Below are 22,394 nucleotides of genomic sequence, written 5' to 3'. Positions count from 1 at the left end.
TGTTGAGTGTGTTCCATTTGTAAATTGAGTCCCCCGCTGCTCTGGGAAAAGCACGCATCGGTTTAAGAAAGCTTTGCCCTAAGAAATGCCTTGGGAGGAAGACTGTGCCCAGGTGACTTGAGTACCTGCTCATTCTGTGGTTCAGGTGCTGTTGGTGAGCAACTATAAGACACCTCCTAGTTTTAAATATCTTTAAACCACCCCTGGTTGCTTCATATAGAGGACGCCTTAAACAGAGGGCTCTCCTCTGTAAAGTAGGACACATGGCCACTGTAATAACATCTGACAAGGCCCATTCACACAGTGAAGTATGAGGAAAGCCATTTGATGAGACCCCTCTAAGATGGAGTGGGGGGTGAGTGGGGGGGGGAGACAAATTTCCTTTTAGTGCTAGAACACAAGTACTGTCGTCCATTAGCACTTTTTACACATCTCAATGCTCTGGGTTACAGAATGCAGGGCTTCTTATTTCTGAACTCCAAAGCTTAGTGCAAGAGAAGGGGCTTTTCCCCTTCCACTCTCTTATGGAATAAAGCTTTAAAAGCAGCAAGGGTTTCATGCTTAGATCTCAGCAAAAATTGCCACTTAAAACTGTACTGGGGTGCAACGTTGCTAAATTTTCTTTGGGTGGCAGAGAAATACTTCAGGTAGGTGGAGTTAAGTGTAAACATCAGTTGAGCTTTTTCTCAGCAGCAGCAGCAGCAGCAACAACTGTAATGTCAGCCTAGCAGCTGCTTTGCATCTACCTCAAATGCCTCAAACCTGGCATTATTATTATTCTGTAGTATTGTTATGGGGGAGGGGGAGGGGGGATTATGGCCACCAGAAAAACAACGGGGATTCAGAGGTATACTGCTGTAGTGCCGTACATAGCCATAAGGCTACTAGGTATTGATAGTCTTATACTCCATGAATTTATCCCTCACTCTTTTAAAGGCATCCAAGAGGCCATCACTACAACTTGTGGGAATTAATTCTGCATTTGCCTCTCTGCCCAACCCCACCTTCATTGGAAGATCTTGCTTTCTAATATTATGAGAAAGGAAGGAAAAACATTCTTTTTTCACTTTCTCCATACTGTGCATAACTGTACACACTTCAATCATGTCTTCCTCCTTAGTACCCTTTCTTCGATATTAAAAATTCAACTTTGAGTCTTATAAAATAGCACAGCCTCTTGCTGTTTTCAAATCCTCACAATTCTACATTACTAATAGAAGGGAGGGATACTCTCCCCACTTTCAGTGGGCCTGTGAAGGCTTTGCAGAGCTCTCTGACTCAACACAAGGCCCTTACATGCCCTGTCCCACCTCAGTCAAAACTACGAGAAAACAAAAAGCATTAAGTATTCACAGTACTTGTGTTTCATCACAATAAGGAAGTCTATAGAAGGGAGAGTCGGCAGTAAATAGAATCGCTGAGGTTGCAGTGTTTCAGGGTTTTCCCTCCAGTCCGAATGCATTAGATCTAAAAAGGAACAAAACAAAAGAACAATGGTTTGCTGACAACACCCTCTATATGATCAGTAGGGAGTGAATGGACCAAAATTAGCAATTGGCTAGTATAGAAGCTCCCGTTGCTCGGTCCCAGCTCCTGCCAACCTAGCAGTTCGAAAGCACATCAAAATGCAAGTAGATAAATAGGGACCGCTCTGGCGGGAAGGTAAACGGTGTTTCCGTGCGCTGCTCTGGTTCACCAGAAGTGGCTTTGTCATGCTGGCCACATGACCCGGAAGCTGTCTGTGGACAAACGCCGGCTCCCTCGGCCTATAGAGCAAGATGAGCGCCGCAACCCCAGAGTCGGACATGACTGGACCTGATGGTCAGGGGTCCCTTTACCTTTACCTTTAGTATAGAAGTAGCTCAGGTTATCAGAACCATCAGGAATGGAGAACCTGTGGCCCTCCAAATGTTGTTGGGTTCCCAACTCCCACCAGCCCCAGCCAGAATGATCAAGTGTCCCTGCCCTATATGTGTTTTCAGATCTTCAGAAGAGGGCCTTCTGTCTTCCTTGACACATCTGTAAACTTTCTTTTGGCGTTTCTCCACCACCACTCCTTTGCCTGCTACAGTCAAGAGGTAAACAATCCCCATAGTTCTCTGTGCCTGGCTCAAACATTCCCATTCCCCTCTCCATAGACCATCTGATTTACAATAAATATATCATTTCCAATCTAAATGTTGGCTGCCTTTCAGCTGATAGCAAATGTTTATTACTAGGCATAAAACTCTGTAAATAGTCATTTACAACTGAAACACTGATGAAACTAAGCAATAAAACTAGACAGCACATCAATTCCAATGTGGTTGCCTGTTTCTTGTGCTGGACCAAACACACACACACACACACACACACACCAATTTATAACACAGTCCTACAAATGTCTGCTCAGAAGTAAATGCCTTTGAGTTCAGTGGACTTATTCTTAGGTAGGTATGGGATTGCATATACTATTATTATTTTTATTTCTTCTATGCTGGATTATAAGAAACAGTCGTGAATTTCTCAGATGTTTATATGAAGAAATGGTAATCCTCAAGGTCACCTAGTCTTCCCAAATAGTCCCATTAACATAAATGGGAATAGAATTTGACAATTAACTCTTCTGCTCCGTTGTATTGATATACACATATTTATTTGCTTTTTAAATTACAAGACTAGGAAATTGTTGCTTCAAAAGCAGGAGGGAAAGCACCCATCTGTGAGTCTTCTTTTCCTTTCAAGGATATTGACAACTTCCAGTGTAAATAAATAAGTGCTCTCTGACTAAACAAAACAGTAAGTACAAATGCATCTGCGAAAAATATGCTTGTTTCAGCATATGCTCCCTATTACCAATTATGTCAAATCATGCTTGTGAATAAAAGGCAGGAACTGAAACAGATGAGTAGTAAAGCTCACACTGAGAGAGAGAAATTCTCACAGTGTGATTTACAGAACAGGCTGTGGCTAGTATACTCATAACAACAAATATAATTCAGTTGGAATTTAATGAGACACTGTTTTGGCCAAGGACAATCCCTTTCTATCTGAAGCCTACCTTTTGTCTGACTCAAGGCTTTTTTCTTTCTGCCCAGAAAATGCCAAAAGATTCTTACTTTGTAATGCATGATGGAGATCCAATGAGCTGCCAGGGCTCCAGCAGAATTTTTCATATATATATATATGTGTGTGTGTGTGTGTGTGTGTGTGTGTGTGTGTGTGTGTGTCCTGGGTTCAAAAGGCTATCTTAGAATCTGTTTCAATTGAACTACCTGCTTTCCAACAGTTCACCTGGGCAGATCTGTGTCCATATGGATACCCGGTAGCTGTAGAAAGCAAGCAGTTCCCCAGTTTCCATCCGCTCAATCCATCTGTTCTCTTTCTCTCTTATCCAAAGAGAGGCTCTCCAGAGCAGGGATCGGGAAACTTTTCTGGATGGCGCTCCCAGTTCCATCTGAGGGCCTTCTGGTGGTCCCCTCACTGCGAGAAGTGAAACTACAAAGAACCAGACAGAAGGCATTGTGGGTAGTTGCACCTGCCCTGTGGAGTACCCTCCCAATAGATGTCAAATAATTAAACAACTATATAATTTTTTTCCTAGAAATCTGGAGGCAGCCCTGTTTCGGGAAGCTTTTAATGCTTGATGATGTTGTTTTTCCTGTATTTTTGTTGGGAGCCCCCCCCCCCCAGTGGTTGAGACAACCCAATCAGATGGATGGGGTATAACAAACAAACACTCTGTGTGTGTGTGCTAAGCTGGGTAGGCAAGGAGGTGGGGTTGAGGAAGGGTGGGGCCTGGGGAGAACCCTGAGGACTAGAGAAAGAGATATCTAAGGGCCACGCTGCACCCCTGGGCCTGAGATTCCCCACTCTTACACTAAAGGTAAACAAGCTAATTACTTCAAATTGTCATTCAGGGCACCTGTTTTGCTGAGTGCTCTCACAATATTGCCAGGCAGGCAGGACTTCCAGAAAATAAAATGACTTTTGCCACAAAAGGGGACCTCACACACCCAGGGAAAAATATCACCTACTTCTTCCCTCTGGGGAGCCAAAGCCTTAAGTATCTCAACAATATCTCTCTCATATATAAAATTGTAAAAATCTCGTCACACTGCAGTTCACTTGGCCACAGAAAGGTGGCGGTAAGAACCACAGCGTGGATAGCCTAGGAGAGGAGAGGAGGAGGGATCTAGAGCAGGGGTGTCAAACTCAAATTCATCGGGGGCCGCATCAGCAGTTTGGTCACCCTCAAAGGGCCGGTTGTATCTGTAGGACTATGTGTCCACTCTTTATTATCATAAATTATTGTCACTGCATTCAATTATTACTGTTTTTTGTAATAATGTAAATAATAACTAGCTCTGAAAGCAGAAACATAGTCAGAATAATGGCAAGTAGATATTCAAATGTAAAATTATTGTACAATTTATTGAAAAATGATTTTTGGTAACTGCACTGGGTGGTGGAGGCTCGCTAGGGTTTCATGCAGGACCTTTGCAGAGCTACTAGTACCTGGAGATGCTGGGGTCCTTCTGCATGCAGGACAGATGTTCTGCCAGTGAGCCACCACCCTTCACCAAAGGGACTGGCTGAGGTTGACTCACTGGAGCTGCTCTCCTGGTTCCAGGGTATAAGGGCCAGAAGTATAAAGCAGCATCCTATGTTTCTGAGGAGAGGGAGAGGGAGAGGGAGGGGAGGGAGGGAGGGAGGGAGGGAGGAAGGAAGGAAGGAAGGAAGGAAAGAGGGAGTGGGAGGGAGAGAGGAAGGAAGGAAAGGGGAGAGAGAAAGAAGAGTAGGAAATAAGGAAGGGAATAAAGAAGAAAAGAAAAAGAAAGAGGGAGAGAAGACGGAAAGGGAGAAAGAAGGAAGGAAGTAGAGGGAAATAAAGAATAAGAATGAGGGAGAGGAAGAAAGATGGGAAGGACGGACGGACGGAAGGAAGGAAGGAAGGAAGAAAGAAAGAAAGAAAGAAAGAAAGAAAGAAAGAAAGAAAGAAAGAAAGAAACAAAAGAGGGAGCAGGAGGGAGAGAGGAAGGAAAGAGGTGAGAGAAAGAAGAGAGTAGGAAAGAAGGAAAGAAAAAGAAAGAGGGAGAGAAGACAGAGATAAAGAAGGAAGGAAGGAGAGGGAAAGAAAGAATAAGAACGAGAGAGAGGAAGGAAGAAAGGGAAGGGGGGGTCGCTGCCTTGATTCAGCGCCAGAAAAGAGCGCGAAGGGACCCAGGGGCAAAAAGCATTTCCCGTGCAGCGTGAGGCAGCGGGTGTCCGTTTTAGGAGAAGTGCATAAAGCCTCAGAACGTTCGTGAGGCTGAGCTGCACATTCGTGAGGCTGAGCCGCTGCTGAGCTCACGTTCATGAGGCTGAGCCGCGGCAGGAGGAGGAGGAGGTGAGGCAAGAGGAGGCGGAGGCGGAGGCTTGCCGGGTCGGTGCCCAGCAGCGCTGTGCGGAGAGTCCTGAGCCTCTGGGACGCAGCAGTGCTCTGTAGCACTTTGAATCCTCCTCCTCCACACGGCGCTGCTGGGTGCTTTGTCTGTGCTTCAGCAGCCGTTTCCAGGCGCCGAGCCGTGGCAGGAGGAGGAGGATTCAAAGTGCTACAGAGCACTGCTGCGTCCCAGAGGCTCGGGACTCTCCGTGCGGCGCTGCTGGGCACTGACCCAGCAAGCTGCCTCCTCCTTCTGCTGTGGCTCGGGGCGCTCCACGCAGCGCTGCTCTGGCCAACTTTCTACCCCCCCCCCCGGCCCCAGCTGTTTGTCGGCGCTTTGCTTCAGCAGCAAGGTCCCGCTGCTGGGTCCCGCTGGCTGGGGCACTCGGCGGGCCACATGATGAGGTCTGGCGGGCCGGATTAGGCCCCCGGGCCTTGTGTTTGACACCCGTGGATTAGAGTATCATTTAGATATCAAATGACATTAGGTCACAGGAACAGGAACTTCTGGAAAGGATTTAGTCTCCCCGTCTGATTGTAACTGAATGCTGATCTTAGGCAATGCACTGTATATCCACCCACACAAAACCTAGCTTGTGAACTCTGGATATTCCTGCTGGTTTAAGGTAACCTAACTAGAGGATTCCAGCAAGCTTATATTTCTCCAGCAAAACCTTAATGTTCCCTACACTCATACATAATATCTAGGGTTTGTGTAAAGTAACATTAATTACTGTTTCTGTTGCAATATTAACCATTTTGTACATTCTTGGATATTGTAGGACATTTGTTGTTCAAAGTACATGGTAAGATGTTGCATCTAAAGCACAGCCATTTTTCAAAATCAAGGGACAGGCAGACAATTCAATAAAGTCTACTTTAAAACGTCTAGTACTGCAGGGCTATAAGTTCTAGGTAAGACTGGTAAGGAGGGGAAAAAAGTAAACCAGCAATCTACTTTTCTAATAAATAGAAATTAGTTGCTAAATGGCAAATATTCCTTGGCAATTGTTTTATTTTTTATTTTGTGGTTATTGCGAAGATCCTTCCTTTTGTGAAACTCAGCAATCAGATAAAACTAAAACTCATTTGATAGGAGAATTTCAAAGGAGGGGATCCAATACTGTTTGTGGACATATAGCTTGGGGTTGATTAAAAGTTTCTTCAGAGTAGCGGATGCTGTGATTTCCTGATCAAAATTTCTCCTCCCAAATGCCAATTGCTGCACAAGGAGCAGCTAAGTATGTTTGCAGGTCAGACAGGGAAAGGGGCACAGAGGAAAAGAACTTAACACCTCTTTTCTATTAGCTCTTAAGAAATTCTTAGTCCCCTACAAATGCATTGCAGTTTTGTCCTTTTAAAAATGCCTTGAAATTGAATCACAGATCTCCCACATAATGTGTAGCTGGCCCTTATGCTGCCTTTCCAAAGGTTTCAGAATACCTCAGTGTTCACACGTATGCACTATACAGTATAATTTTATTCTTCTTACTTTTAGATATTTGGGCTTTATATCTAATTTTCTCAGATTGCAAGTTTCCCTGCTGATCTAGTTGCTCTTTAAAGGGATTTGTTGCTTGGATTGTTATTGTTTTAAGAACTTCATTCGTTGCTCTGAGAGGCGGTTGCCTGAAGTAGTGAGATATAAATCCTCTTAATAAATAAATACATATGTACACACTGCAGCAAAAATAGGAAGTCATAGATAAGCTCTGGCATTATCTATTACACCCTACAGTTTGAAAGCAATTACTGCTGTGGAAATAGCGCAGCATAGTGGTGTGCTGCAGTTATCAATCCATTATGGTGATTGTCATTTTTCTCTTTTGCCAAGTACAAAAAAAACACTCCCCAAAACACTTCAAAAGATAAGAAGCTTGAGCCTTTTGAGTTAATGTTTTATAGATCATAAAATAAATTATCTGTGAAACTACCAGTAATTAGGTCAGATCTCATGTGCCATGCAGAATCAAGCTGTACACAATAAATGTGAATTGTACAATAAAGTCACATATTAGACCATGAACTACATTTACTGAGAAGGTGTGTTGCTTTGGGGCATAACATAATTAAGGCATTCTATGAAAAATGCTTAAGCAATGACACAATCTGGTTGGAAATGTTTCACAAATGTTTTGACAAACTTCTCCACAATCTCATTATTATTGATATGCTATATACTGTGGGAAATTAATGTGGAAGACTAGTGAGGAATTGGGTTTGGAATGTAAATCTGGGTTACGATGACTGAATAGATGTTGTGAAACATATACTGTATTTGTATATGGCGCAGGATTAGATGAGTTTCGAAAAACAGAAAAATGTGTAGAAATTCAGGCATTAGCTCTGTTTGGACATCACAATCAACTACTGTTTCTTGTGACAGGAACAAGCATAAGAGAGATTGGCTTTACACAAGAGAATAGGAGAATGAAAGCTTTCACTTGGAATTACAGTTAACCATAATTTATTGTTGTGAGCACATGCTAATGTGAAATCACTCTGAAGCTTCATAAGCCATTGATAGAAGTTGGCTTGTTTCAACAAAGCACAGTACTCATCAGATCTGAATATACAGTTGTGCAAGTCTATTATCGTATAGAAATTGTAAGCTTGAAATAATCAAAATATCACACACATTAACTTCTAGGAATTGATGTTTAAAAAGAGACAAATTTGATACTCACATTTCAATATTTATGTTCTTTGGTGCTAGCAGCAAACATTTTAATGTTTAATGATTATATTTTGGTTTCCCCAAATGTAAACCACCCCCCAACCCCCAGTGGAAAGTTCACTAGAAACCTTAAACTAATAGTTCAAATGCGGGGGGGGGGTGATCTTTGCTTTTAATAGCCCTTCAAAAGTTATGTCAGGTTTGCTTTGTACCAAATTGTAGGCTGAAGTTTTAACTACTGTACAGTACAGTAAAGAGGATATGTGAATATTCTGCTGTTAGCTAAACACTAGAAATGACACCAAGCATTGTGTGGTAGAGAGTGTTCCTAGTGTATTAAACAGCAATAGAGAAAAAGGCTATTCCAAATTCCAGCAAATGGTCCATGCTTACCTCTTTTATCAGGTTCATAAATCTAGGTCCAAAACGCCATGGTTTATGTCTGTGACATTGCAGGGAGCTGACAGTCATTTGGGAGGCACGCTGGGAAGCCACTGCAACCATGTAAACAGCATCATACACCAGAGCTGCTTCTGTCTGTATGTGGGAAAATAGAAAACACTTTCAAGACAACATGTTCAGTCCCATCCCCTGGTTTCCCCTTCATTCATTCCAAAATATGAGCCCTGTGTCTAAGGCTTGTAGTACTCTCGTCAGTTATCTGTGATTATGTAAGAGTAGCGTCTAATTTTGGACATTTGTTTTCTGGCCAGCAAAACTTATTTGGATCAGGCCCTTAGTGAGCAATTATACATTTAAACGACAGAGGTTTGTTGAGTCTATCAGACCAATGGATAGAGTTAAAGACTCATCTATTTAATTAGACACATTATTATTTATTATAAAACTTCACACACTGCAAATCTTTTGGGAAATTAATAGATTAATTCTATGCTTCATTGACCTACTTACACTACTTATAAATACTAGATAGTTTTGCAATCCAATGTGATCTGAATTTACTAACAGGTTGTAATATAGTACAGATCTGTGATCATTGTTGGCGCACAAATTAGGATCTGCATAAAATCAATAGATTTGTTTGAGAATAAATTAAAAGTGTTAACTTATTGTGAGGAGTGCTTCCCATATAATCTTTCAGATCTAGGACCCGGCTTTAACCACAAACTACAAATGCTTGCAGGCTTCCCAAAAACATATGGTTGGCCACTATGAGAACAGGAGTAGATATACCTTCGGTCTGATCCAGGAGGGGGTAATATAATATTAGGCAGGGGTGTCAAACTCAAATTCATCGGGGGCCGCATCAGCAGTTTGGTCACCCTCAAAGGGCCGGTTGTATCTGTAGGACTATGTGTCCACTCTTTATTATCATAAATCATTGTCACTGCATTCAATTATTACTGTTTTTTGTAATAATGTAAGTAATAACTAGCTCTGAAAGCAGAAACATAGTCAGAATAATGGCAAGTAGATATTCAAATGTACAATTATTGTACAATTTATTGAAAAATGATTTTTGGTAACTGCACTGGGTGGTGGAGGCTCGCTAGGGTTTCATGCAGGACCTTTGCAGAGCTACTAGTACCTGGAGATGCTGGGGTCCTTCTGCATGCAGGACAGATGTTCTGCCAGTGAGCCACCACCCTTCACCAAAGGGACTGGCTGAAGTTGAATCACTGGAGCTGCTCTCCTGGTTCCAGGGTTTAAGGGCCAGAAGTATAAAGCAGCATCCTATGTTTCTGAGGAGAGGGAGGGGAGGAGAGGGGAGGGAGAGAGGGAGGGAGGAAGGAAGGAAGAAAAGAGGGAGTGGGAGGGAGAGAGGAAGGAAGGAAGGAAAGAGGGGAGAGAAAGAAGAGTAGGAAATAAGGAAGGGAATAAAGAAGGAAAGAAAAAGAGGGAGAGAAGACGGAAAGGGAGAAAGAAGGAAGGAAGTAGAGGGAAAAAGAATAAGAATGAGGGAGAGGAAGAAAGATGGGAAGGACGGAAGGAAGAAAGGAAGGAAGCAAGGAAGAAAGAAAGAAAGAAAGAAAAGAGGGAGCAGGAGGGAGAGAGGAAGGAAAGAGGTGAGAGAAAGAAGAGTAGGAAAGAAGGAATAAAGAAGGAAAGAAAAAGAAAGAGGGAGAGAAGACAGAGATAAAGAAGGAAGGAAGGAGAGGGAAAGAAAGAATAAGAACGAGAGAGAGGAAGAAAGAAAGGGAAGGGGGGGTCGCCGCCTTGATTCAGCGCCAGAAAAGAGTGCGAAGGGACCCAGGGGCAAAAAGCATTTCCCGTGCAGCGTGAGGCAGCGGGTGTCCGTTTTAGGAGAAGTGCATAAAGCCTCAGAGTTGCACGTTCGTGAGGCTGAGCCGCTGCTGAGCTCACGTTCTTGAGGCTGAGCCATGGCAGGAGGAGGAGGAGGTGAGGCAAGAGGAGGAGGAGGAGGCGGCTTGCCGGGTCAGTGCCCGGCAGCACCGTGCGGAGAGTCCCGAGCCTCTGGGACACAGCAGTGCTCTGTAGCACTTTGAATCCTCCTCCTCCTCCATGCGGCGCTGCTGGGTGCTTTGTCTGTGCTTCAGCAGCAGCAGCAACAGCAGCAGCAGCCGTTTCCAGGCACCGAGCCATGGCAGGAGGAGGAGGATTCAAAGCTGCCTCCTCCTTCTCCTGCTGTGGCTTGGGGCGCTCCACACAGCGCTGCTCCGGCCGCCTTTCTCCCTCCCCCCCGCCCCAGCTGTTTGTCGGCGCTTTGTCGGCGCGGCGCTTCAGCAGCAAGGTCCCGCTGCTGGGTCCCGCTGGCTGGGGCGCTCGGCGGGCCACATGACGAGGTCTGGCGGGCCGGATTTGGCCCCCGGGCCTTGTGTTTGACACCCGTGATCTAGAGGATGGATATGCAAGCCCAGGCAATGTGAAGAAGACAGAACTGGAGGAAGGAGATGAGGGCTGTTGAGCATGGGGACAGCCTGGGCAAGATGTGGTCAAAATGGAAAAATCTCAGCCAAATCAAGCAAAAGTTTCCACTTCTCTTACTGAAGAATTACATGTACAGTATTTGATCAATTTTTCACATTTTGTAGTATATGTTTTTTCTGTTAGAATGAAGCAAAATTGCCAGATATATTGTTTCCCCTTGTAAAAGCCATTTAATGGGCTGAAAGCATGACAAACATTAAGTGGTAATCTTGCCCTGCAAAGTCTTGTGAATATAATTAATGCATGTGCAATAAGCCATGGGTTTATGTAAATAATGAATGTCCTTTGTTTTTAGTGTGTTCTGTTTTAAATAGCATTACATTAACATCACACTCAATTTGATCTACCGTATAAGCCTGGGAAGCAGAACAATTCAGGTAGGCTAGGTATTTGCTTACAATTATAGAATGAATTTTACTAAAGGGCAGGGTATAAATCCCTGTGCAAACAAACAAACAAATAAATAGGTTGCTCCTCACCCCATCTCCACAGTTCACCTGTTTCTTCTTTGCTTTGATCCAACAAACGGATAGATGAGCACAATCAGAAGTGAGTCAAGCAGCCACTGTTTACTGTAGAAAAGAAATACAATTGCAAAAGTCCCTGCCCCCAGAACGTGCGCCAGCCCCACCCCCACCTGCTCTCCGCCACTGCCCGGAAGCTGTGGACAAATGCCGGCTCTTCGGCCTATAGAGCGAGATGAGCGCTGCAACCCCAGAGTCGTCCGCGACTGGACCTTATGGTCAGGGGTCCCTTTACCTTTTATAGCAATCATGAACAGAAGGGATTAAGAAACATACTGTCATTTATTGCAGCTACTGTATCCATTACTGCAGGAGTGCCTGGCGTGCTATGGTTCATGGGGTTACGAAGAGTCGGACACGACTAAACGACTAAACAACAACAACAAATCCATTACTGCATGGAACATCAAGTATATTATAGGAATGCTTAATTATTTCAAACATGCATTTAGATCAGGGGTGTCAAACTCAAATTCATCGGGGGCCGCATCAGCAGTTTGGTCACCCTCAAAGGGCCGGTTGTGTCTGTAGGACTATGTGTCCACTCTTTATTATCATAAATTATTGTCACTGCATTTAATTATTCTTTTTTTATGTAATGATGTAAGCTCATTCCCGCCCCCACGCGGATCACATTCCTGCGTCATGGCGCGTGTGTGGGAGGGGATGTAAACGAGGGAATTTTGAACAAAAGGTGGGGATCGACGGCTTGCGGGGGGGGGGGGCTCAACTAAACCTTCGGCAGGAAGGAGAAAGCCACTGCTGGGATTAAAAACCTGCAGATGGCTTCCCTCTCCCGCCCTGCGCACACCCAAACCCCGCTAGGCAGGATGCCACACGCTGCAGTGCAACCCACCCCATGCTTTGGAGAGGGGCAGGAACATGCAGTGCAGCGCCAACTCCCTGCTTTGCTTTTGCATCCTCCCTCCTCAGCGCCAGAGTCCCTTCCCCTCGCGCTGAGGGAGGGCAGCGGATTTCCCGAGGAGGAAGGCGGCGGCAGCCCCAGTGGACGTGCATATTCGCCTCAGAGCTGCTCTTCCCCCCACCCGCGCTGTTGTCGTCTTCGCCGCCGCCTCTCCCTACCGGGACTGCAGGCAGAGGAGGCTTGAAAACCTCCCCCCCCCAAAAAAAAATTCCCCTCCCACCTACTCAAACAGCGAGGCGACTCCATCTGGAGCCCTACATCACGAGGGGTGAGAGGAGGCGGCGGCAGAGCAGGAAGAGCAGGAACCCGTGCCGTCGTCTCCGCCTCCCTCCCGGCCGCCCCCCGGGGAGCAGCTCCGACGGAACTGAGAAGCCAAAGGGCGGCTCGGGGGTGGGGGGCAGAGCAAAAGCCAGGCACCCTCCCGAGTGCCTATGAGGAGAAAACGGGGGAAGAGGGAAGAGAAACCCAGCTCCATCAAGAGAGCGGCTGTTGCGCTTCGCCTACTTCCCCCTCAGGCTCACTCCGCGTCCCTTTCGCCCGCTCGCTCGCCCACCTCCCGGATGCAGCCAAGGAGAGGAAGGGAAGCGGCGGGCGGCGGCTCCCCAGTGCCGACTCACTCGCTCTCGGAGACAACAGCAAAGCCCGCCAAAAAAAAATCCAGCGCTGCTCCGTCCTGGCACCAACTTTGCCGGCGGCGCCTGTAGGGCTTTCCTACCTCCTTGGCGGGCTTCCTCCTCCTCCTGCTGCATCTCACTTCCCCGTCTGGCCGCTGTGCCACCGCCTCCCTCAGCCTCATTCGAAATTGAAATTCCCTGGCCAAGGCCGTCAGCGCGGCTCCAGCGCCCCGGCCTCCGCCTGCAGCCCCGCCCCCGGTTTTGACCCTCGACCAATCGCAGGCTCCAGAACTACTGTCAGCGGCTACTGGCGGCGGCTACGCGGGCCACATGACGAGGTCTGGCGGGCCGGATTAGGCCCCCGGGCCTTGTGTTTGACACCCGTGATTTAGATGAAAGGAATCAATTGTCATAACTTTTAAATAGCCAGATGGTCAATGTGTACCCATGTTTATAATTTCTGTTTGTTGCTGTCTTCCCTGAATTAATATTACCCATCTGATATTTTTGAAGGAATCAGATTGTCCATCTAGCAGCTGAGTACATTAAAAGTGTTAAGTTGATATAGCTTTAAGGCAGTAGACTTTTTGTGCTTGACATAATAGAACATTGCCTTGTGGCTGTGAGTGTAACAGGCCCCATTTCAAAAGGGTTCTTTTGTGTTGCTCAGTTTGCTTGGTCATGAGGAGATTTTGCTACCGGTAGAATTCCTGAAGGATATATGTCAAGTGATGGGCTTCTCATTCCTGAGCTATCTCTCTCAAGTGAGGAAATACCGCCTGCTGCAAATCTGTGGATTATGTGAATTACTTTGGGCAAATGCTTTGCAAAACTTTGTGACAGAATTAAGAAAATTATTTCTTTCAGTTAAGATCATTATTTTTTAAATTCCCCCAAAATATATTTAGATTCTGTTTATGGCAAGAAAAAGCAATTAATTATTCTGTCGTATATTGTAGCTTTTTATGAAAGTTTGCAAGAGATACGTGCAGTCTCTGGAGATGGCTTATTAATATCAATTATTTAGGAACACATAAGAAGACAGCCTTACAATCAAATGTACTATAAATAAATGTAAAGTTGGAAGGGAAAAAGTCTCCCAGTGCAATCCTAATCAGTCACAAGTAAGCACTACTGAACTTAACGGAACTAGCTCTTTCAGGTAAGTGTGCAGAAGTGCAGACTTAACTGGATGGGGAAAACAAATACAAATGTGTACAACTGACTACTCTATATTGGATGATTCATAAATGAATGGTAAACAGATTCCATAAATAGTGTATCAGAAGGCTCTCCATGTATTAGAACCTCTGGAAAATCAGGACCCTAACAGATGCAGGGAGCCTCCACTTTCAGAGGAGGAAGTTCATCCTCCAATTCATGGAGCCCGACATATATATTTTTCTCTCTCTCTCTCTAACATAATGTCTGTGAGTTTGTGTATTCTTTTTTAGAGTTCAGCTGTACTAATAAAAACATATCCATACTCCGAAGGTATTATATTGTTTCTGTTGTCATGCCTGCTCTCCCAGAATCTTGAAAACTGCAGTTTTGTGAGGTGCTGAGAATGGGACGTTGATAGTCTACTCCATAAAGAACCACAGTTCCTAGGGCTCCTTGAGGTAAGAAAATTAGTATTACTATTAGATCATTTTAAGTCTAGAGCAGGAGTCGGGAACTGTTGGCCCTCCAATTGTTGTTGGACTCCAACTTCCACTGGCCCCTGTCAGTATGACCAATGATCAAGGATGATGGGAATTGTAGTCCTCCTCCACCTGGAACACCACACGTTCCACTTCTGTAGTCTAGATGTGTTTTTGTCATCACTTGTTTCTGGTGGTGTTTTTGTTTTAACTGTTTTAAGTGGTCTGTGCTGTTTGTTTGATTTTGAGAGACACAAAGGAGTTTGAAATAAGACATGGTTCAAGAATTTGATACTGGTCTTGTTCTAAAAGTGGAATGGCTTTCTTTTAATATTATAAAAATACACATGAACTCTCTCTCACTCTTGTAGTGGATTTCATCCTTTGGGGTGACAGAGGGAGGGAAGGCACAAGAGCATGTATATTGGATGAAAGAGAATCGGACCATTTAACATATACGCTTTCCAATAATCCCTTCCTGCTTCGGTCATTTATATTTGCTCTTGCTGGAAAGGAAGAAAGGGGAGCAAAGCAGCTGTGTACTAGAGGCAGGTCATGGGTCTCTAATCTTCTATTTGCTACATATAAGATTAAAGATCTGCTTTGAGTTTTGATTAAGAATTCAAAGTTAAGAGATTAAATACCCGCAAGCCAAATTAAAGAGTTTAAATCCAATCTCAGAATTCATCAACGTACCACAATTTTAAGCTGTCATTACAACATAGGATTGTGCAAAGCTCTCCTGAATCTTGATTTGATGTCCTTTAGTCCTCGCTATTTCTTTCTCTTTACACTGTGAGAAAGCTATTGCTGTGCTTTAGAGTTAATCTCACCTAGAATCTACTAGTTAAATATCCACTGTGTCTTTTGTGACCTGCCACCTAAATAGCCACAACCACAGCATACCATTCTACATTGTGTCTTGTCTCTAACTATATTAGAATTTTGCTCTTTTAGAAAATAAGAGAAAGCCTTCCTAATAATTCACCTTGTTCTGCAATATGTGTCTTCAATATCCTCACTTGCCTTGATTATTGAAAAAGATATGTCGAGTTATAAGAAAAGGGGGAATGCAGTAAATAAAATGGCTGATTAATTTTGTGATTAAAGACTGTAACTAATGCACATTCGTGATGATAATCAGGAAATATTTCAGATAAACTTGACAAAGATAAATTATTTCTAAAATGGGTAAAGATTTTTCTCTGAATCCTTCTACCCCAAATCTCCCCAAAGAAATTATGCAATGATCTATATTCAGGAACTTTCAGACTTCTATTTTTGGTTGGGATTCAGTCACAAAACAGCAAATTCAGGCTGTGCTATTGAAGTTGATTTGGAAGTCTTGCACAACATACTGACTTCCCCCGCAAATCAGACTTGTTGACATAAGGAGAATGCAAACAAATTGGAAAGAATGCTCAATGAAGCCATCTAACTTTCCCACAAACTTTGTGCAAATAAATCAGGATTAATGCTCCATATCTAATCTGTCTGTAAATTACCTAAATCAGGGCAACCCAACTTTTCATACCGAGTGCACTGGAAGAATATATTTTGACATGTTAGTGGCAGGCTGCACACTGCCTTGTTGCACGGGGGAGGGGAGGGGAGGCCAATATTTGATGCTCCCCCCCCCCCAGCCCTCTTGCTTCCCACAGCCAGATAATCTGCCTTCCCACAGCCAGATAAACTGAGAGGCTCTGGCAGGGTCTTAGAGTCCCCTGATCTCCTTCCCAAAGCCCAGTGTCTCGCTTACCTGGCTTTGGGAAGGCAATGTGAGGGCTGGGGAGGGGATGTCAAACGTTGTCAAGGGCCGCCCCAAAAGCCCTTGAGGACCACATGTTGGACAGTCTTGACCTAAACTATACTGCAATGTATTGCAAATAGACAAGTTGCTTGCTTGCATTTTTTCTAATTGTAATGTTTTGGGTCTTTTCCATTTGGGTACTGTTCTGTTTTTAAAGTAGATGGTAAGTTCTTGCAATTAAAATAGGAATATTTTACTTGCTATGACTGCAACCACTTATATGTATTGCACTGGAGAGTACCTCTGCTCAAGATGATTCCCAGAATGAAATGACCCATGGAGAAAAACTCCAGATAAACCTGGGGTTGCAGGGAAATTATTAGAATAAGAAGAATGCTACTTGGCTAATTTTCATAACACTGTATGAATGCACACAATAAAATGCAAATACTCTACTGTTTTGTTGAAAACATCAGATTAATATTAAGGATGTGTCACGTGAGCTCTGAAACAAGGCAATTAAGTTATTTGTCAGAGTTTGCCACCAGTTAATTTACATAGTTAAATGCAAGACTAGTCTTTATGGCACAATGTTTCTCTTTGTTTAATATTAGCATAAATAAAAGTGAATTATGTTATTTCCCTGTGAAGCTGTACTGTATAAACAGTAGTTTATATTGCATCCTGTATGGGAAAGCACTGTAAAAGCCTGACTAACCACACTTGGGCCCGAGTAACCCCTCTAATAGCAAAGTTAAATGCTAGTCTGTGAATATCAAAGGTGTCTTTCCAGGCAACCAAGAAAGGAGAAAAGAACGTCTCCAAGGATGGTAAAGTATCCTTGCAGAAAAATAGTGTGTGGGACTCAAACCAAGCTTCCTGACAAATCCCCCAAATGTTCCTTGGCCACAGGCTGTTCCTATGTGCATGCGTTAGCTGCAAGGGAATATCCCCAGTAGCTGAAGGCAGCATACATCTGCTAGCCCTTGGCCTGAGAGGGTCAGGGAGACTGCGCATATGGCAGAATGCCTTAGCTGAGTAGAAAGGTTCCTTTCCTTCTTCATCAACACAAAGAGCTGCCAGCTGACAGGACTCTGAGTCCTCCTGTTTGCCACTGTAAAATTATGTGCTTCACTGCTTGCTCACCTTTGCTGCCAAAAGGATTACAAGGAGAGCAGAAACAGGCAGGGCAAATTTTTATAACCATAAAGTGTGAGGGAAATCCCATACAGACCACATGAATCCCCCTCCCTAGTGCCCTTTTCATTCTTCCTGGCCCGGGTTTGCAATTGGGGAAAACACTGAACATGCTAGATACTGTTTTGTGTTTTCCCCTAGACAATGTGATTTAGCACCTGACACCCTTCTTTTAAGCCTATGTAACCTACATGAGTTGTTTAGCTTATTTTGTAGTTGTTGATTTGTTATCAGTGTTTTATAGATTGCAATTGTTTTGCTGACGACTGTTAATTATTCTGTATGATTTATGCAGGATTTGTGATGTCCTGTCATGCTATTGTTATTTATTGTTTGTAAGTCGCTCTGGGGTTCATTTGAAAGAAACGTGGCACTGAAACAGAAGAAATCAATCAAATAGTAAAGAAGTGGCTTAATTTAGTAGGCCTGTTACTTTAAGGAGCTCCAAGGCTTTTAAGAGCAGGTGTGCAAATTGGGGTGGGGAGAGAGAAAAGCAACCCAGGGCTTTGGAAGCCATTTTAATTAAGAGCTGCTGACGAGCTGAAGGAGTGGATTTCAGGGCAGACCTGGCCTACCTTGCTTTAAAGGGTGAGCCCTATTTGCCTAGTTATTATCTTTGGGGGGTGTGTGTCTTTCAAATCCACATGGAGGGAACAGCAAAATAAATTTGTGACTGTTTTCAGATTTATTCTAGAATATGCTAGAACTATGAGTCCCACCTCTGCTGGGACCAACCCCCTTCCCCAGCAATCCTGCTTTTTTGGGTAGGAGGGTTGGGGAAGCAAAAAGGATATTCAAAGTCCTGAGTTGGATGTAGACTTTGGCTTGGGAAAGTCTGCTGCTATTTGTTCGAGCTTTATCTAGTTAAGAGCTGGAGCTGAAGGAAGTTTGAACCATTCATCCCAGGTAGACTTGCTACTTTTTGTATAATCCAAGTGTAAGGGATAGGAGGCTGTGGGTTTGGGGTTTTTTGGGGTGTGTGTGTGTGTGTGTGTGTGTGTGTGTGTGTGTGTGTGTGAAATATAGGACAATACTTGCCTATTATCCTGGACTAAACAACAACAACAGCAACAAAATAATTCTTATAACCCCGCCCATCTGACCGGGTTGCTCCAGTCACTATGGGTAAGCATGGCTTCCCTGTTGGCAAGTAGCGCCTTATGTTTTAGTATCTGTCCCACGGTTTGTGTCTGATCAGGGGACTCTCCTGCAGATGGATCTGAGGGAAAGTTTTGCTTCTTCTTTTTTAAAATCAAAACTGCATAATCCATTCAAACTCCAGTTTCCCAACCACCACTGATTGGTAGGGGAAGTTCATGCCAGGGCCCTGGTGGAACCTAGTGCAAGGCAAGGCCTGCTGTCTGAGATCTTTTATCTGCACAGTCAAAGAGTTTATGAAAGCAGGATCGATGCTGTGTGCCCGAGTCTTTCCAGGGAAAGGTGGCATATTTGCAGATGAACCATACAAACAGTGGCAAGAAATTTCTGAAGTGGTGCTTCTCCCCCTCGGGAGTGATGTAGGACGTTTATGTGTCTTTGCCTGCTGTTGCCCATAACGTTTGGCATGGGGCAAAACCTTCTGGCAGCAACTCTCTCAGCACACTTGCAAACGGAAATAATTGCATGACCGTGCATCATATTTTGCTGGATGATGCACAAACAAGTATGACAACACAGATAGTTAATACATGGCGAAACATACCTCGGAATGAGATTGGTGCAACATGTTATGGGGTTGTGGATTGTTGAGTTGGTTTTGTTTTTGTTTTTTACTATGAATTTTGTGTTTTTATATTGTCATTTTATATTGTGAACTGCCCTGAAACCTGTGGGTATAGGGCGGCATACAAATTTAATAAATAATAATAATCCTTGGCTTGCTGTTGTCCAGAGACAGGAGACAATACCAGCCTGTTCCAGAGATTTATGCTGAGCAGGATTTTCTTAAAACAGCAGCAGCAACACCAAAGTAACTTTTTGAGTTGTTTACATTGTTACGGTAGCTAATTCTTAAATACCAAGTTTCTTTAGATTACTATTAAAATAAATGTTTCATTAAAAGCTTAATAACGCACACCTACTTATTTAAAATGTAGATTAAAAATGTCATTCTGTATGATTTTAAGGTGTACTTTTGAGTTCATGCACGCCCTCCCTCCATGAAAATTCATTTTTAAAAATTATGGGTCCAATAATACATGTCCTAGGATGCCAAAACCTTCCCATTAATTGTGGTGTCAAAGTGAGTGATCTCCTTTCATCACTGAACAGATTGCAAGGGAAAGAGGAACTGGAATGGTGATGGTGGGAAGAAAGTGGACAAAAAAACCCAAAACAAACTTGTGCCCTTTTCCATTCCCCTCAGCAATTTACTCTTCCTTTTCCTGCAAATTATTTGCATGACCTTCCTTGTTAATAATGTGGATGATAATGCAGCTTGAATGTAGGAAGGAAATGCTTAGCATTTTAAGATTCTCACTCTCTCAGAGCTGAATTTCTTGTAAAAATCATTGCATCAATAACTTGGTTCATCATTTTGGAAACAGTATCATCAGTGCACTTAACACTTAAGGCATAAGTGTTGAAGCAATTGCTTCAATCACTGCCAATCACCGTGTCTTTGTTCGGCTGATGAAGCTAGTATTACGCTTCATGTACATATTTCATTACGCTGTGTCTCATTGACCGCCTACTGAGAATGCTAGACATTTCCCTTTGGGATTTCATATTTCTATCCTTAGAAATGCAGAGTGTTCCAGTAAAAGCTGAGATGCAGGTTAGATGAGATATGTCTGAGAGTTTATTCTATTCTATTTTCTGTTTTACATAACTGTGCAGGCAGGAAATGGTGCATATAGTCAGGTTTGGGTTTTTTTTATTTTAAAAAAAGGAAAATTCTTTTAAGTGATGTTCCAATCATTGCCCTGTCACCACTTCTATGCACATTGAGGCATGGGTATGTTATTCTGGGTTATCAGCAAAGGTAAGGGTAAAGGTACCCCTGACCGTAAAGTCCAGTCGTGGACAACTCTGGGGTTGCTCACATTTTTTCATAGGTTTCTTGCTTTTCCTCTGTATGAGAGTCAGAATTGACATCTATTGCCATTTGTTTATGGAGCATTCTGTTATAAACAAATTTTTTCGGGATACCACTGCTCTGTAACTAGTACTTTCTGGTCCAAAGAATAGCTGCTCAATGGGAGGCATACCAAAGAATGTAGCATTCAGCCTCTTCAAGGAGAGTTGTACTGTACAGTATAGTCAAAGATATATAAACAATGCCAGGTGTGAATTGTATTTGGAGAAAGATGTCCAAAGTAAAGCACACTGTTGCAGAAGAACACATAGAGAAAAATAGTTACCGTATTTTTCCATGTATGACTAGGGTTTTTTTTTTACTAAAAAATTATGTTAAAAGGGGGGGTAGTCTTATACATGGAGGCAATCTCCTCCCATTTTCTAATTTTGAGTCCCCCAAAATAGGGGGTGTCTTATACACAGGGGCGTGTTTTACACGGAAAAATGTGGTATATTATTTATAAAGACCTCTGGGGAGTCATTTTGCTACCGGCAGTTAAGTAAATCATCTTTCTCTTTTTTAAGCTTTATTATCTGTGGCTTCATTTATATATGGCTAAGTTGCACAAAGAAAAGGGATCAGATTGAGCAAGCTGGATCCCAGTGACACTTCTTTTTCTTATGTAAATTAAATGGTGTAAAATCAAAAATTAATGAACAAAAGCATTCTAAGAAATTTCTAGTCCTCTTGTTGAACAAATGTATGACGATAAGTGTAAGAACTAGCTATGATTTGTTTTAGTTTCTATGGATTTCTAGCATCCAACAATAAAGGTGAATTGGGCCTATTGAGGTACTGTATTTTGTACAGTTATGTTCCACATAATTCATGTGTGATTTGTTTTATAGCCAGTTGTGATTATGAACGGGTGATTATGAATGTTTTATTTTATGGTTGACAAGTTCAGAAAAACAGTTGTCCTTAAACTTAGCTAAGGTCTAGACAGTGCCACCAGCATTTATTTATGAGCCCTCAAATACTAAAGTGATCAATACTATAGAAATGCCTTTATTTACGTAGCTAATGCCCAGAGTATAGAATTACATACTGGCTGCTGCATGTTCATCCCAGAATGACTTGATTTTGTCTAATAGAAATATGATCTGAAGAGAACCAGGAGTTTTCTTTTTCTTTTGCCAGATTGTATCTATGCTTGTTTTTGTTTTGTTTTGTTTCATTTTTTACTAGGCTAGCATAATTACCAGTAAAGTCTCTTAATGGGGAACAATTCACTTGCTTTCTTAAGAATAAGATCAAATTTATGTTTCTGGTTTCGTAAGACATATTGGTGGCGCTGTGGTTAAACCACTGAGCCTAGGGCTTGCTGATCAGAAGGTCAGCGGTTCGAATCCCTGTGACGGGGTGAGCTCCCGTTGCTTGGTCCCAGCTCCTGCCAACCTAGCAGTTCGAAAGCACGTCAAAATGCAAGTAGATAAATAGGAACCGCTACAGCGGGAAGGTAAACGGCGTTTCCATGTGCTGCTCTGGTTTGCCAGAAGCGGCTTTGTCATGCTGGCCACATGACCTGGAAGCTATACGCTGGCTCCCTCGGCCAATAATGCGAGATGAGCACGCAACCCCAGAGTCGGTCACGACTGGACCTAATGGTCAGGGGTCCCTTTACCTTTACCTTTTAAGACATATTAGGTTCGACAGAGGCTTGCGTCTAAT

The 22,394-nt window shown here is 43.3% G+C and overlaps 1 long non-coding RNA gene across 1 annotated transcript in view; it reads left to right on the top strand.

The window, feature by feature from the left end:
• The first annotated feature begins 18,114 nt into the window (after positions 1-18,114).
• Positions 18,115-22,394, top strand: part of LOC148685954 (uncharacterized) — a 129,597-nt gene continuing 125,317 nt past the window's right edge. The window contains exon 1 of the long non-coding RNA XR_015949578.1: positions 18,115-18,232. This is a non-coding gene — a long non-coding RNA (uncharacterized LOC148685954). The remainder of the gene's footprint in view (positions 18,233-22,394) is intronic.

The sequence above is a fragment of the Zootoca vivipara genome, chromosome 4 (assembly GCF_965207765.1).
Source record: "Zootoca vivipara chromosome 4, rZooViv2.hap1.1, whole genome shotgun sequence".
In the NCBI taxonomy this organism is placed as follows: domain Eukaryota; kingdom Metazoa; phylum Chordata; class Lepidosauria; order Squamata; family Lacertidae; genus Zootoca; species Zootoca vivipara.
This window is presented reverse-complemented; position numbering and strand designations above follow the sequence as displayed.